General features: G+C 33.7%; 1 protein-coding gene across 2 annotated transcripts in view; it reads right to left on the minus strand.

The window, feature by feature from the left end:
* The window catches only part of LOC150107401 (uncharacterized), a 384,774-nt gene that overhangs the window by 332,392 nt on the left and 37,157 nt on the right, over window positions 1–15,225 (minus strand). The gene's annotated exons all lie outside the window — the stretch shown is intronic.

The raw sequence follows: 15,225 nt of genomic DNA on the forward strand, positions 1-15,225 counted from the left end.
ACATCATGTTTATAAGGAAGAATATTCACAAACAAACATGGAACTCCTGATGGTCATACATTCAACCAAATAGACCATATCATAATCAGTAAAAGACATGGAAATTGCATTCAGAATATCTGGAGCTTCAAAGGAGCTGAGTGTAACAGTGACCATTTTATAATTGGTGCCTGACTTAAGATTAAAATAAACAGCAAATATTTTTCAGCACATGCAAATCAACATTGAGATACAATATTAACAAACTACATATAACAGAAAAGAGAAGAAAATATGAGTGTGAATTAAAACAAACTGAAAAATATACAACCATAGGAGAATGAAAATATTGAAACCATCTGGAATCATATCAAGGATAGCATAAAAGTAGCAGAGGAAAATTCAATTGCGATTCAAAGTAAACTATAGCATAAAAATGGTTCAATGAAGAATGTGAATAGGCAGTAAAGAAAAGAAAAAAGATAGAAGCGCTTCTCTGAAATACACAGAGAAGAGCGAGGAAGCCAATAAATAAGACAAAGAAAATAAATTTTTTTCATGAACAGATTAAAGTATTTCTGGATTTCTTCACAGTAAACAATCTCAGAAAATTTTTCCATGAAACTAAAAACAAGAAAAACAGGTCCATATATGAAAACAACAGTAATCAACAATAGCAATGGACAAATAAATACCAGCCACTAGAGATGGAATAGCAACCAGGTGGAGAGAGTACTTTACCTCTTAAATTGTGATGAACCTATTGTGTCTTTCAAACAGAATACTTATCATACTTGTCGACCAGAAATAATTAAACCTTCCTGAGCTGAAGCAGAGGAAAGTATAAAGCTGCTCAAAAAAAAACAAGGCACCAGGTACTGATCGAATAGTAGCAGAACTCATTAAATATGGGGATGATGAATTAACCACTCATATACATAAACTGGCAAATTTAAAATGGAAAAAAGAGATACCCGCAGAATGGAAAGAATCACTAATCATTCCAGTTTATAAAAAGAGAAACAAATACGAATATTAAATTTATAGGGGAATATCGATACTGTCAGCAGGCTACAAAATTTTATCTAATATTATACTAAAAAAAAAAATCTTACCTTATGCTGAAGAAAATATTGGTGAATATCAAGCAGATTCCGAAGAAATAGCTCAACAGTTGACGAAATATTTATACTTAATACTAAAAAAAAAGGGGGGGAAAATACAATCTGGAGGTCAATATTTTATTTGTAGACTTTAGAAAGCATATGATAGCATTCATAGAGAAGGACTTTGGGTAATATTAGATGAACTATGAATATTTCATAAGATAATACATCTAATCAAAATTTGTACCACTGACAGCCAAACATGGTATTAGCTAATGGAATTAGATCTGAAGCTTTCGGTATTAAGACAGGATTGAAATAAGGAGATGCCCTTTGACCCATCCTTTTTAATTTAGTATTAGAAAAATGCATTCGAGAAATTGTAAAAGATAACATTAACAGAACAGTAATATTAGGATACGCAGGTGGTATATGACTTGTTGGAGAAAATATTGAAGACATTAGAACATTCAGAAAACTCAAAATTGCTGCTGAAAAACTAGGATTACAAATCAACTGGGATAAAACTGAATATTTAAATGTATGCAAAAATCACAATCAAGGGGAAATTGAACATTTTACCATTGATAACCAGAAATCTAAAATGCCACCTCCTGAATTAGTATAGAAATAAAAGCTAGAATAGAATACATGCCTCCAATAGAATCATTCACTACATCATGTATTATCTTCCAAAATTCTATCAAGCAGAGTTAAAACAGAAATATACAAGACAATCATTAGACCTATTGTTTCCTATGGAGCAGAAACCTGGAGCATACCAGACCAAGATGCAGATCTTTGAAATTAAAATCCTCAGAAAAGTATGGACCTCTAAGAGATAACAGGAGAATGGAGAAGATATAACCAAGAACTATATGAACTCCATAGATCCCCACTTCTAGTTGATGAGATTCAAGCAAGCAGATTAGGATGGCTTGGACATGTTGAAAGAATGGGTGAGAAGAGAATGAATAAACCATCATTCAAGATGAATGCCTGAAGGAAAGTGACCCAGAGGTAGACTGCAGATGCATTGGAAGAATAATATCCAAAAAAACTTAGATGAGATGGGAATTGAATTGGAATGAAATGGCTCAAGACAGAAAGGAATGGAAGCTGGTGCATGCAGGCTAAGAACCTTAGAGATTCAACTAGCTAAAGAAGAAGAACAGTTTATTTACATGCTGTACGTTTGGCAACTTTTTATTTGTGGGTTAGATATTAAAAAAAATTTGAGAAACCATATTATAAAACACCGAAGAAATAAATAATAAATGACTAAACCATAAAACAACAGAAATCAAAATACCATTAATTCACTATAGTAAACTTAAAGGGACCACACAAATAGCATATTATAATCGACATTTTGCTATCATGATTTTTTTGGAATATCACTGTCTATGGAACTATACTCAATAATTTATTATAATGAATGGGTTTGTTATAATGGTGTTTGCTATAATGAGAAATGAACATACTTTTTTTTTTTTTTTTTTTTTTTTACACCTTTTTGGTTTAATCAACTGCTTATCTTTGTTTTTTTTAGGTGTGTATCTCAAAATGTGCAGTACCTATCAGATTCATTTAGTCCATCCATCTGGATGCCTGTAAATATATCATATTAACAGCATCCATCTGGACGCTGTTAATATCTTATTCAGCCCTTGCTCTGGCTGAATGAGATATTAACTGAAAACTTGCTAAACCATCTCAAATTCAAATCAGATAATCATTTTGGTATAAAAATCTGTCATTTGTAACATATAATTTAACTTTCATTCTTACATAAATCAAACAACAGCTCTAGATTCAACTACTGCAACACTAATGGCATGAAGTTTATTTTCAAAGTGAAAACTCTTAGGAATGATTTTATTATTTTGTTAGGAAGGATATGATTTTATTAAATCAAAGCATCATTTATAAAATTTTTAAAAAACATGAGCATTTTTCTTTAACAAAAATGCCCTAAAGATATTTTAATGTCTACACACTAACAAAAACATGAACTTACAGAAAGCATTTGACAGCACTGCACTTGAATCTTAAGGAGTAGACAAACTTCGCGTGTCTGTTGCAGAGGTTGCTGTGAGAAACTGTGGGGAAATAGGAAGATGGATCTGGACAACAAGAGGCATGAGACAAGGATAGTCCCAAGCACCTTTCTTCCAGAAAGAACAATGGATGTTATAAAGAATAATGTAAGGGGAATTTCAGTTCAAGGTACAAAAATAAATCATTTACGATTGGCAAACAACATAGTCATTATTGAAGAAGATTAAGAGGAACTAGGGGGGGGGGGAAACAATGCTGAAGTTAAGTGACGAAAGAAAGATATGGGTTGATAACGAACATCAATAAAACAAAAACAATGTCCAGAGAGAAGAGAATGAAAAAGCAAATAAAAGGTCAATGGACAAGAGCTAGGGGAGGTTTAAGAACTTCCCATACCTAAAGAGCAACATTAAGTCACAATTTAGAATGTAAAAAAAAAAATAAGATCTCAGATAACGAAAGCAAACCTGCAGGCAATGGACAAGATATGGAAAAGTAAATCAGTGTGCCCTCCTATAAATTGAGACTGCTGGAAACATGCATATTCACAAGTGCTCTCTATGGTTGTTAGACATGTGAGGTCAAAAACTATGCAAGACAAATACTGGCTTCCAAAAGAACATATTATAGAAAGATTCAACGAATTAGATGGCCACAAAAGGTAACGAATGAAGAACTGTATAGTAAACTGCCAAGAGAATGTACTGCAGAAAATAATTCAAAGGACACTGAAAGCTTTTTTGATGTATCTGCAGAATGGATAATAGTAAAAAGATCAAAACACTGATCTTGGTACAATCGATGATATAAATAGAAGAGAACAGCCAAGGCAAGAGTGGTGTGGAAAGTTTGCAGGATTTGAGTCACCTGGCAATGAAAAAAGAGAAATAGCAAAGAACTGAGAAACAGGCATTAGACACCAATGGGAATTGGACCCGTAGGCAATGATGATGCACACAAATAAAATATCTTTAGTTATGAATAGGAATGCTTTCATTTCATGCCTTATTGTATTTAATGGCAATCTTTCTAACTAATTATACAAAATCTAAATGAATTATAATAGAGAATGAATCAGTTTTCTTTATAATAATCTAACTCATAAAAGTTTGTAAACCTATCATATATTGCAAAGATTAGCTGTGTTATCTCACCTATGAACTAGATGCCCAGGAGAACAAATATGGAATTTTTTTTTTTTGAAGCCACTTCTGGCTTCCAATACAGGGTAGTATTCTTACATGGGAAAGAAATCAAAGCTTCAGTGTCATACTGAAGTTTGAAAAAAGTCTGGAGGTCAGAAAGCAGAACTACTATCCACTCAGCCAACTAAGCTGACAATAAAGTTACGACAAAGTCAAATTTTTCAAGATAAAAGACAAATTTATAACTTCAAATTACAATATACTTTGTAAACCAGCAATGGTTACAATAACACCAGACATTCAGGTTGAATTAATTGCAAACTATATTTGGACATGGAGATATTCCAGTTACAGAATCACATGGGCCATCAGAGCCAAGCAGAAATACCTTTGCTTATTAATTTATTATTAAAAGAACATAAAAAAAGCACTTCTATATTTGACTTAGAATAAGAAACCAGACTTGCAACATCTGTTAAAATCTGGAGAAGTGTTTATCTGATTTTGCTGTCTTTCACTTACTTCCACTGGTTTTTATAATGATGCCAAAACAACTGTGGATGTGAGATGGCTTTATTATCTCACATACTTGTGAATTACATGTTCTCTAGTTACTTTGTTTTACAGTAAGAGAAAACCCAACTCTGTCATCTCTAAATCATGTGAACTAACTTACGAGTAGTTCAAAATGCACTTACTTTGACAATGGATTTGAATCTTATCTTTGATAAGATTCAATCCTTCGTCTTTCCAACTAAAGGACACAGCTATTGTTCCAATTATGCTACAAAAACATAATTTTTCACATGCAAAGATTTCTTACTGTGTATGCCTGAAAATAGTGAGCCCTCTTGAAAAATCATGAAAACAATATAGCTCAATGAGAAAAACCATATGTATATAGGGTGTTTCAAAATGAAGAACACTCACTTTCAAATATCTTATTGGTAATCCAGTTTCATATGAATAATATATTTGAACATTTGTAAGATGATAACAATAATTGAGACAGTTCCTTTACAAAATGGTTTAAACATGTTCATGTGAAACCAGTTACTGAGCAATAAAAATTTGAAAGTGTTCAATTCATTTTGAAACACCCTTTATATTTAGTATGAACATAATTACACACAAACTCAGTTTTTGAATGATCCTACATTTCAACAAACCTATCTCAGAACAAACCCCTCTCAAAAAAAAAAAAACAAAAAAAAAATCTTACAAACTCCTGCATTCACTAACATTCATGTATAAACACCAACTTAAATGATGTGCACTCTCAGCTACATCAACACCTGATTTTTTTTTCAGATCAACCCCCCCCCCCCCATATTATTGCTGCAACTTCAGTCCATTTTAAATGTCTAAACTACACCTTGTATGATTCCTTCAACTACAAAAAGGTAATACTTGTGCTTCTGCAATTTGATATGATGATAACAAGATGATCTCTCCTCTGCTTGCCAGAGGATGCCCAATCTTAAATTGCCTCTTTTTGGCCTTCTATGGCTTAAGATTCCTTTCTACTGCTATTCCAATTCTGAAAATTATTCTGAGCACTTTGAATTATCCTTAAAGTTTGATTTACTTTTCTTTCAGCTTGTTCAGTGGAATTGGAAAAATGGAACCAGTTCAAACTGCAAACAGTGAAATCACTGACTCCTTCCTTGCACAATGTTGAGATGATCTCTCCTCTTAGCAATTCAGATCATAACCTCATAAGTTTCAAGGCTAGTGAAACACCCTCTGCTTAGCATACATAAACCTGTGTTTTTTGACACTACAACAATGCTAAGTGGGACGATCTGAAACTTTTACTCCTCTTTTCTGTTACACTACTTCCATTCTATAGATTCGGATACTTGTAATCTATCTTGCTACAGAAATTACCCATGTTGAAATGAAAGCATTCCTTTTGTCCTGACACTAATAAACAAGTCATGGCTTGGATAGCAAAAAAAACCAGGGTAATGTGATTTTATAATGGCTATTTCTCAGTTCTTTAGCAAATGAATTAGCCAAACTTGATTCAGGTTAGGGGGAGTGCACCATAGATTCTAAAAATCAGCTCTCAGACCTATAGTAACTTCTGTGTAGAACCCATGAATTCCTGGAAAGTTCTGGATACATCAAGAACAGTCCTGACTTGCTTTTTTTTTTTTTTTTTTTTTAATTGGGAACCCACCCACAAGAGGTTGGTCAATCTATAGTATACTAGTACCGTGGATGGGCACATATAGATGCCCATCGTTCTTATGAGTTTTTCTCTGCTACCCAATCAAAATATCTGGATAATCTAAGTCACCTATAATAACTTAGTACTCATCAGGGTAATTTTCTTCATTCCCAGCAAACGAACTGCCAGGTGCTTAGCAACACCTATACATTTTATCCCATTCGCCTCTACTTCATATCAGACAGCATCAAATTCAGTCCATTATTGTTTTCATGTTTTGATCCTAACTAGCCTCAAGTCATCTGGTATCAATGGTAGTACTTCCACACACACACACACCCCCCACACGCACACCTATCATTCCTAAGAATACTATATCCTTTACACTCGATTCCAGCTACATCTGAATGAGAGCCGGATTTCGCTAATGCCAACAATTTTAGGCCACAATGTATTCACCAAAGCAACAAACTTTACTTTTGTTTCTAATGCTCCTTGCTTTAGAAAAGACATAAGTGTATAGACATAAGTTACCTCCTCACTTTTTCTTATAATTAAATCTAGTCTGCTTGACTTAGTTGGGCAACTTTCTTTCCCCCCCACACGTAATTAAAATGCCCAAAGCCAAAGTGTAGTCCATCCATTCAGCAGATTCATAGCCATGCTCAGTGACATTCCTATCACTATTACATCTACACTTCCTACTACTGAACTTGCACATCCTCAGCATTCCTCTCAAGATGATTTAGTTTCCCTGACTCATTCCAATAAATAATTTCTCTAGACACCCGATGCCAAATCCATTCAAGTGCAGGCCATCCCTCTTATATAAATCTATTCTATCATCAAACTTACACCACACATCCAAAAACTCATACCCATTTTTTCTACACAGCCTACAAATTGAAATCACTTGCTATCAGTGCCCTCCTTAACTCGTTACTATCGTATCTTAATAAACTAACCATTTAGTTTCTCACTTCTGTCAAACATTTCATATCCTCTCATACTATGTGTCGCTACTTAAATCATTAGTTCCAACTGGCACTACCATCTTTTAATTTTTCTTTCCTGTTTTATTATTGCCTTTGTTACATCCTTTATTTTAGTTCCTGGAAAGCTCAATGTAGTGACTCCTTCATCAAGTACAAATTTAATTATCGAATCTCCATATGACTTTTTTCTTATATTTTAATTGACTTAGCTTATTATTATCATAATTACTATTATTATCATCATTCATTGATAACTTATAACTTACCATGCTTTGTTTCCTATTATTTTTCTTGTCAATTCTCCTTTTCCGATCTTAGTTCTAAATATTTTATTATTATTATTATTATTTTGCGAGACCTTCAAGGAGTCCAAAGACTCATCAAAGGAGGACACCTACTCTACAACTCTCCATCAACTACTGAACAGCTACCACCACCATCTACACCCATGCCAACCACTGGTCACTACAACCACTAGTACTTTTTGTCTATAAATTGCAGGTATTCAAAGGGCCAATTTGTCTGTGTGCAGGATGGAAAAACTCGCTATCTCCGAATGAGATCGGCTAACTAACCTTCAATTAAAAAAAAAAAAAAACATACAAAAGATTCCTCCCATTGACAAGAATCGAAAACATAGGCCTTTTCCAATCGGAGGACGCATCATTCTTCCACCTCCACTATGGAGGCACTTATCTACAACTAACTGGTCGATTTTTCAATTATTCCTTTTAATCTTAAAATTTTCTTCATTTTTGTAATCAAAACAAAAGGTTCTTTTTACTGGGTTGCACATGATTATTACACTTAGCTTTTGATGTTCTGCTGGATTTCAAGATGTTAAGCAAATTTTAGCAACCATCATCTAAAAATAAATTCCTCCCCCCCCCCCCAATCACACACACACACACACAGAAAAACAATGTAATAAATGCCTCCCCTTCCTCAACACGTTAGTCACATGACTACAAAATTGCATTTTTCTTCTCTGTTTAGAGAACGCCCACACATGAGAAGGTACTTCCTAGATACTAATGGGTGTGGGAAATACCTTCCTTCCTAGATACACTATGAACATGACTACCAAATGGTTCATTACTGTCTATTTAGACAAAAGCCATACATATTGCAAGGTACTCACATAAGCAATCACACACACACACACACACCCATGCTAAGTACAGAATTCTGAAAACACTTATATACAGAGTAAGGGCTATTTGTTTGAACAGTCCTGTAAACTAAAATCTAATCCAATACCAACACATTTTTAGTCCATATCTACAATGTCCATAAAATTAAATACTTCATGCCCTTACCACCCTTCAAACAACCAACACCCAAGATTCATAACAAAACTATTCCCATCCTTTATGTTCATGGTATATTTGAAAATAGATGGCTTAAGTTCTACATAAGAAATTCCTAACACAACTTTCAAACCACACACTGTAGCTAGCTATTTTCACCCATTCTCCTAAGGATGATCTCTCTCACATCCTGGAGTGTATAAAATTCTCTGTGCCTATAGCTTGGACTACTTTGCACAGACTGGTAGATCTGTTAACATCTACCTTGAACACAAGAACTGCATCAGCATTTGTCTACATGGCAAGTCAGGACTGGCAGACCATGCTCTAGATATTTTCTCACACAAGTAAGGGAAAAAGAAGACAACTGTGCAACACAAAAGTTACTGCAGGTCTGTGAGCTGATTTTCAGAGTTAGCTATAATTCCAAGACATTCTAACTGAGTGTAAATTTCTAATAGTTTGTGCTAGAATGATGCTTGTCAGAAAACCAGCAAAATATTAACAAGTTCAATAAACTAATTAACCAATTATTGTTCCTTGTTTTGATATTTTTATATCATGAAGTATCATTATTAATAACCACGAACACCTAAGTCTTTCTATACATATACTGTCAGTCCTCGACTTATGATATATGTGACTTATGACTGCTCATACAACCATTCCATTAACACATTCACCATATACCACCCACCTTCCAGCAATAATACCCTGGTCCTATGGACCAGGGTGTTATTGCTGCCTTTAAAGTACATTAAGAAATTCTTTGGCTCAGGCTATTGCTGCTGAGGGTGAGAAAATTCTCAGAAACATTCAGAAATTTACAAGAGATTGTTGACAAGATAGTGTTGCTAGCTAAAGAGCTGGAGGTTGACAATTAAGATGTAGTACAGATGGAAGCTGTTGAAGAGTTCTCGGAAGACCTTAAGAGATAGGAAACACAGAAATCTGCAGAACAAGAAGAGAGAAAAAAATGGAACATGAAGAAGCGAACCCTCAAAAGGTTTACAGTGAAAAAAATTGGCAGAAGTATTTGCAGGACTTGAAAAATTTTGTTTTGGTTCACCAGTCAGGTAAATATCTAACTCATCAGATGTCAGCCTGGGTGGACTCTACCACAGTCGCCTAATCCTAGAGTTTAGGCTTATACATTGATTCTCCAGCATTGTATATTGTTTAAGGAAATTAACAATGTATTTGTTAATAAATAAAATTATTTACTTATTATCCTATATTTTGCCTAAGTTGAATAGGCATTTTCAGGGATTAATACACTTATATTAGGCACGTGCACTTAGGGACACCACTAACAAAGATGAAAAAACTGAAGAGATAAATGAAGATCTAAAGTTCTACAATTACACCTATTGGATTCAGTCAGGTTTTCTTGGTTATTCGGCTGACTGTCATCAGATGAGGGTTTCCCATATGATAGGGAGTCAGATACAACCATATTTATTTAGGTTGGGATAGTTAGCGAAAGCTGCAGCTGATTTGAAGAAAAGTATCTTGAACTTGAATTTGCTTTGGTGGAGTAAGGTGGCTTTTTTCCAATAGATCCTGTGCCAGGTAATTCAAGAAAATTCAAGTTCGAGAGGCTTTTCCTCAAATCAACTGCAGCTTTAACTATCCCAACCTCAACAAATATTGTTGTATCAGACTTCCTCTCATACAAGAAACCCTCATCTGCAGACAGTCAGCCCAACGACCAACACCCTACCAAAGCCAATAGGCAGCATGATTGTAGGACTTTAGGTCTTCTCGTATCTCTCCGATTTTTTCATCTTTGTTACTGAAGTGTGCCTGCGTGCACATGTCTAATGCAAGTGTATCAATCCCTGAAGATGGCGATTCGCCTTTGGCAAAATATAAGTAAATAATTTTATTTATTAACAAATACATTGTTAATTTCCTTAAACAATATACAATACAGTCCCCTAATATATCATAGTCTTATATTTATTCCTGGATCTAGTCAATTTATAAGCTTTTGTTAATGCTATGGCTAATTAACCCGATAAAACTACTAGGGTTGAAGCAAATATGTTAGCTACTTATATATTAATGTGCTTATCAGTCTTTGAAGAAAATATTCATGCATTTTGTATGTGATACAAGATCATTTTTTTTTTATTATTAATATATGCCACTTTTTCACTATGTTTTCAATTCTGCCACTTGGCTTGAATTGTTTTTATGGAGACAAAATAATTTTTTTCTGTCATTATAAACAAATATTGAAAGCATTCAGTATCATAAAAACTCAAAAACCTTAGGTCTATACATATAACTACATGAGTGTGCTTCTAAAACATCATTGGAAGGACAGGTCCAGTGATGAATATCACTGGTAACAACTCAGAAAACAATCAAAAAACGTTTAAATTAGAATTAACATAAAATATATTTTTTCAGAAAATAAATACTTCTAAATTCTCCAAGTTTTAATATGGACTATTATTTTCAAAGTCTGGATATTCCATCACTGGGTAAGAAATACGCTAATTATTATTGTTGTCCACTGCAGGTTGCTGCATTGTAATTCATTGACTACTATGCAGTACCACTGAGCACTCTACAGATGATGTATACATATCCTATCCTCTCAAGTGGTCATATTCTATTATGAAGAAATCAGTGATAATCGACAAAACAGTTAATAAGGCAATTTGGCTGTTTGAAGAAACAGATCCCAACATGGAAAGATTTAACAAAGCAGGCAGAATGATGCAAGTTGCAAATGCCTGCTACAGAGAAATTTATGCAGAAAAGAAAAATAAAACTCTGCAGACTAAGTTGGATGTAAGGTATAAATTTTTGAGGAAGCCCACTCATGCTGTCACTTCATCCCTAAAGTTGAGCTTAGTTATGTAATCACAAGTTATGCATCTTGTGAACAATCCTCAGATTGTTGCAATTCTTTATTGCAATTCCTGAAGCTGAAGTACTGTATTTGTTGTTGATGACCTAGCTTCCCCTGCCTTCTCAGGTAAATTACTGGGTTAATAAAGCAGGTTTGTGCTTCCAGTTACTGGTTAAGTGCAGAGAAGCACTGTATGTTTCATTATTTATTCCAGTACAGTACAGTACAGTACACAGTGATTTTATGTTATAGTTTGAATTTTATTAAAGATAGTTAAAACATAACAAAAGCTATACATTTTGCATTCAGTCATTAATTATCATATCCCCGTGGTTCATATAGTAACTTCTGACTTACGACCTTTTTGATGGGATCACTGGAACAAAACTCCAACTTAAATCAAAGACTGAAAAAGTATACCTGTGAAATCTGGCATACTTAAAGTTCCTTAGTTGTAGCTCATAGTTCCCAAATTTCTTTTCAAAAACATAAGCAATATTTTTTAAACATCTGTACTTGTTTTATTTTTATTCTGTGATTCAGTTCACATTAGAAGCACCATATCTTCTTTCTCTGCATTTGATACATGTTTTGTCACCCCCCCCCTTTTTTTTTTAACACAAATCTAGAAGCAACAAGGGAAAAAAACTTCCTCTAAGAACAATACTACCCTACATTTTTAGGTTTGAAAAATGTAGTATTCAACCAAATTGCAGATTTGCACTGATTATGAAATGACATCTCCATCAATCCCTCTTGCCCACACCCCCAAAAATTATAATTTTCATGTAAAAAAAAAAAAAAAATTAACAAATTTAAGTGACAATTTATTCAAAAAATTCTAAGAGCATTACTAATTTTGAGCATTTAATTTGGCAGCAATAACTTTAAATAATGGAAGTAAGGAACGCTTTACAAAATATTGCTGCTAAAATGACAAAAATCTATAATATTCCTAAATCTAAGATTTTAATGACACAAACTCAGCAACAATTTTTTACTTAACTTTGTGTTCTTTCTGGAGATGCAGTGAGCATCTCGTCACTGTAACAAGTTTCCCAAATCCATGAGCAATGAAGCTCTCCCACACACAATAAGATTCTGCAGTGCTTCTTCATGTTATTATTATTATATATATACTAGGGGCTCCGCCCCCTGGCGCTTATGGCGCCCAATCCCCGTGTTCCGGACTGGTAGGCCGGTTCTCCTTGAATTCTGATGACTCGAATTTTGAAAACTCGAAAGGGGGGAGCCACCCCCTGGCACCGGCTACTGATTCCATCTGATAGAAAGCTATCATCTCCATAAGTAAAAATTGGTTTGAACACTGTCTTGTATATAGCAAGTTTAGTGTTTTCACTAATTTCTCTTATGACATATTAATTTAAATAGCTGACTTCTCACCTTACTAGTTTTGCTTTATTTTATTTTTTTTATTTGTTTCCAATTTCATAATTCATTTGTCATCTTCACTAAAAATTGTTCCTAAATAATTGACATGTCTTGTTCTATAAGATCTCCGTCTCCATTCAAGATTCAGTTGGCATTTTCAATTTTTCTATACATTTGTCTTTTTCTTGATTTTCATAACAAATTTATTACAGCAATTATTCAATTTAATTAGGGAATCCTACAGACCTGTACTGGATTTATTTACAAGTACATCATCATCTGCATAAAGTAAAGAGTTGAGATTAATATTTCCAATTCTGATATTAGGTTTAATAAATACCACTTCCCTTCTATTATGGTCCATATAGATGAATAACAGTGGATATAATGGCACCCTTGAATCAAACCTGATTTAACATCAAACTTCCTGTACCTCTTCAACTCTAACTGCTGACTTACAACTAAAGTATAGGCTATATATTGCTTGATATAATGTTCCATGTACAGAATATAACTGTAGCGTTTTGAATAGCTTTTCTCTTGGTAACTTGTCATATGCTTTTTTCAGATCTAAGTAACTTATATACAGATTAGTTATATTCCCATGATATCTCAACTATTTGTCTTAAAGTGAAAATCCAATCCTGACAATCTCTATTTAGCCTGCTTTCAGCTTGTGCTTCTCTAAGCTTCCCTTCCACAATCAATTTTTTCTTAGTCTTTTCTCAACTGCATAAATTTTACCAGGAACACTCAAGTAGAGAAATTCCTCTCTGTAATTTTCATATTCCATTTTATTTTCCATAAATGGATACTATGAGTACTCTACACCAATCATCTGGAATATACATTTTCTTCAGGATGTGTTGCTGAAATCTCCAGGGTTAGGTTCTTGTTTTCAAACCCTTTCATTTTTTTTTGAATAATGTTTGCACATGATTTGCGTGGTTCAAACTTAATTTTTCTTGAATATTTATGGAATTAATCTTTAAAAGCTATTCAGCTTTCATTCTTTTTATTTGCGTGGTTCAAACTTAGTTTTTCTTGAATATTTATGGAATTAATCTTTAAAAGCTATTCAGCTTTCATTCTTTTTAAGACTTTCATACTCACTTTTCTTTTCAATGATATTCAATCTTATCCTGTTCAAAACTAAATAGTGATCCATTCTTATTTCAAATCCTCTATATACTCAAAGGGAATATATACAGGATTTACTCTATATATTCCCTTTGAGGATATACTCAATGTCAGTGTATACCCAATATATACTCTGTATGCCCAAAGAGAATTACAAGAATTGTAGAAAGAAGCAAATGTATAGTAATAGAAGAAGCAAAGAGGACTAAGTAAAGCAACAAGAATTATTGTAAATAGCTGCCAGAAAAAGCAACTTCAAATAGCAGAATTCCAAAATAGCTAACATCACACATGACGTTGCTAATATCCTTTCTCAATCTTCACCTCTGAAAAGAAATCATCTGGCCAACTCACTGCTCTCAGAAAGCTACAAAAAGATAATACTGTAGTTATTACTAGAGCAGATAAGTGTAACAGCACAGCAGTCCTTAATGCCACTGAATACAGTCATAAAATGGATATTATTCTCTGAGAATGTTCTGCCTACATCCCATTAGATTACAATCCTACAAAAATTCAAATTTAAAAAAATTAAAAGTCTACTCAAAAAAACTTCAGTTCTCAGCAGTCCCTTCCCCTGAATATACGAATTTACCTAAAATCCACATATACCCCCCCAAAGACCTATATTAGATACCACTGATTTCCCCATACTATAAATTATCTAAACAGTTAGCAAGTTCTCTTATTCCCTTTCCCTCATACCACATCCTAGATGAAAAAACTACCCATTCTAGCACTTCAATTGAGAATCTAATATTAAATAACACAAATACATTGGTTAGCTTTGATATCACCTTGCTGTTTATTGACATTCCCTTGAATGATACCTTAACACTCTCAAAAAAATGTCCTTCCATTTGATATAAATCTCTTTTCCTTTGCCATCAATTCTGGATATTTTTGTTGAAAGAACAACATGTACAAAAAGACAGGGGGAATGAGATGTTCCCTCTCTTAAACCCCACTTACTGATTTTTGCATAAAAAATTTTGAAAAACAAGCTCTTGACTCAGTCCCCCCCCCCCCCTGAAACTTTCTTTCTGGCTAAGATA

Source organism: Typopeltis vanoorti, chromosome 4, assembly GCF_054136105.1.
Source record: "Typopeltis vanoorti isolate ZY-2024b chromosome 4, IOZ_Tvanoo_1.0, whole genome shotgun sequence".
In the NCBI taxonomy this organism is placed as follows: Eukaryota; Metazoa; Arthropoda; class Arachnida; order Uropygi; family Thelyphonidae; genus Typopeltis; species Typopeltis vanoorti.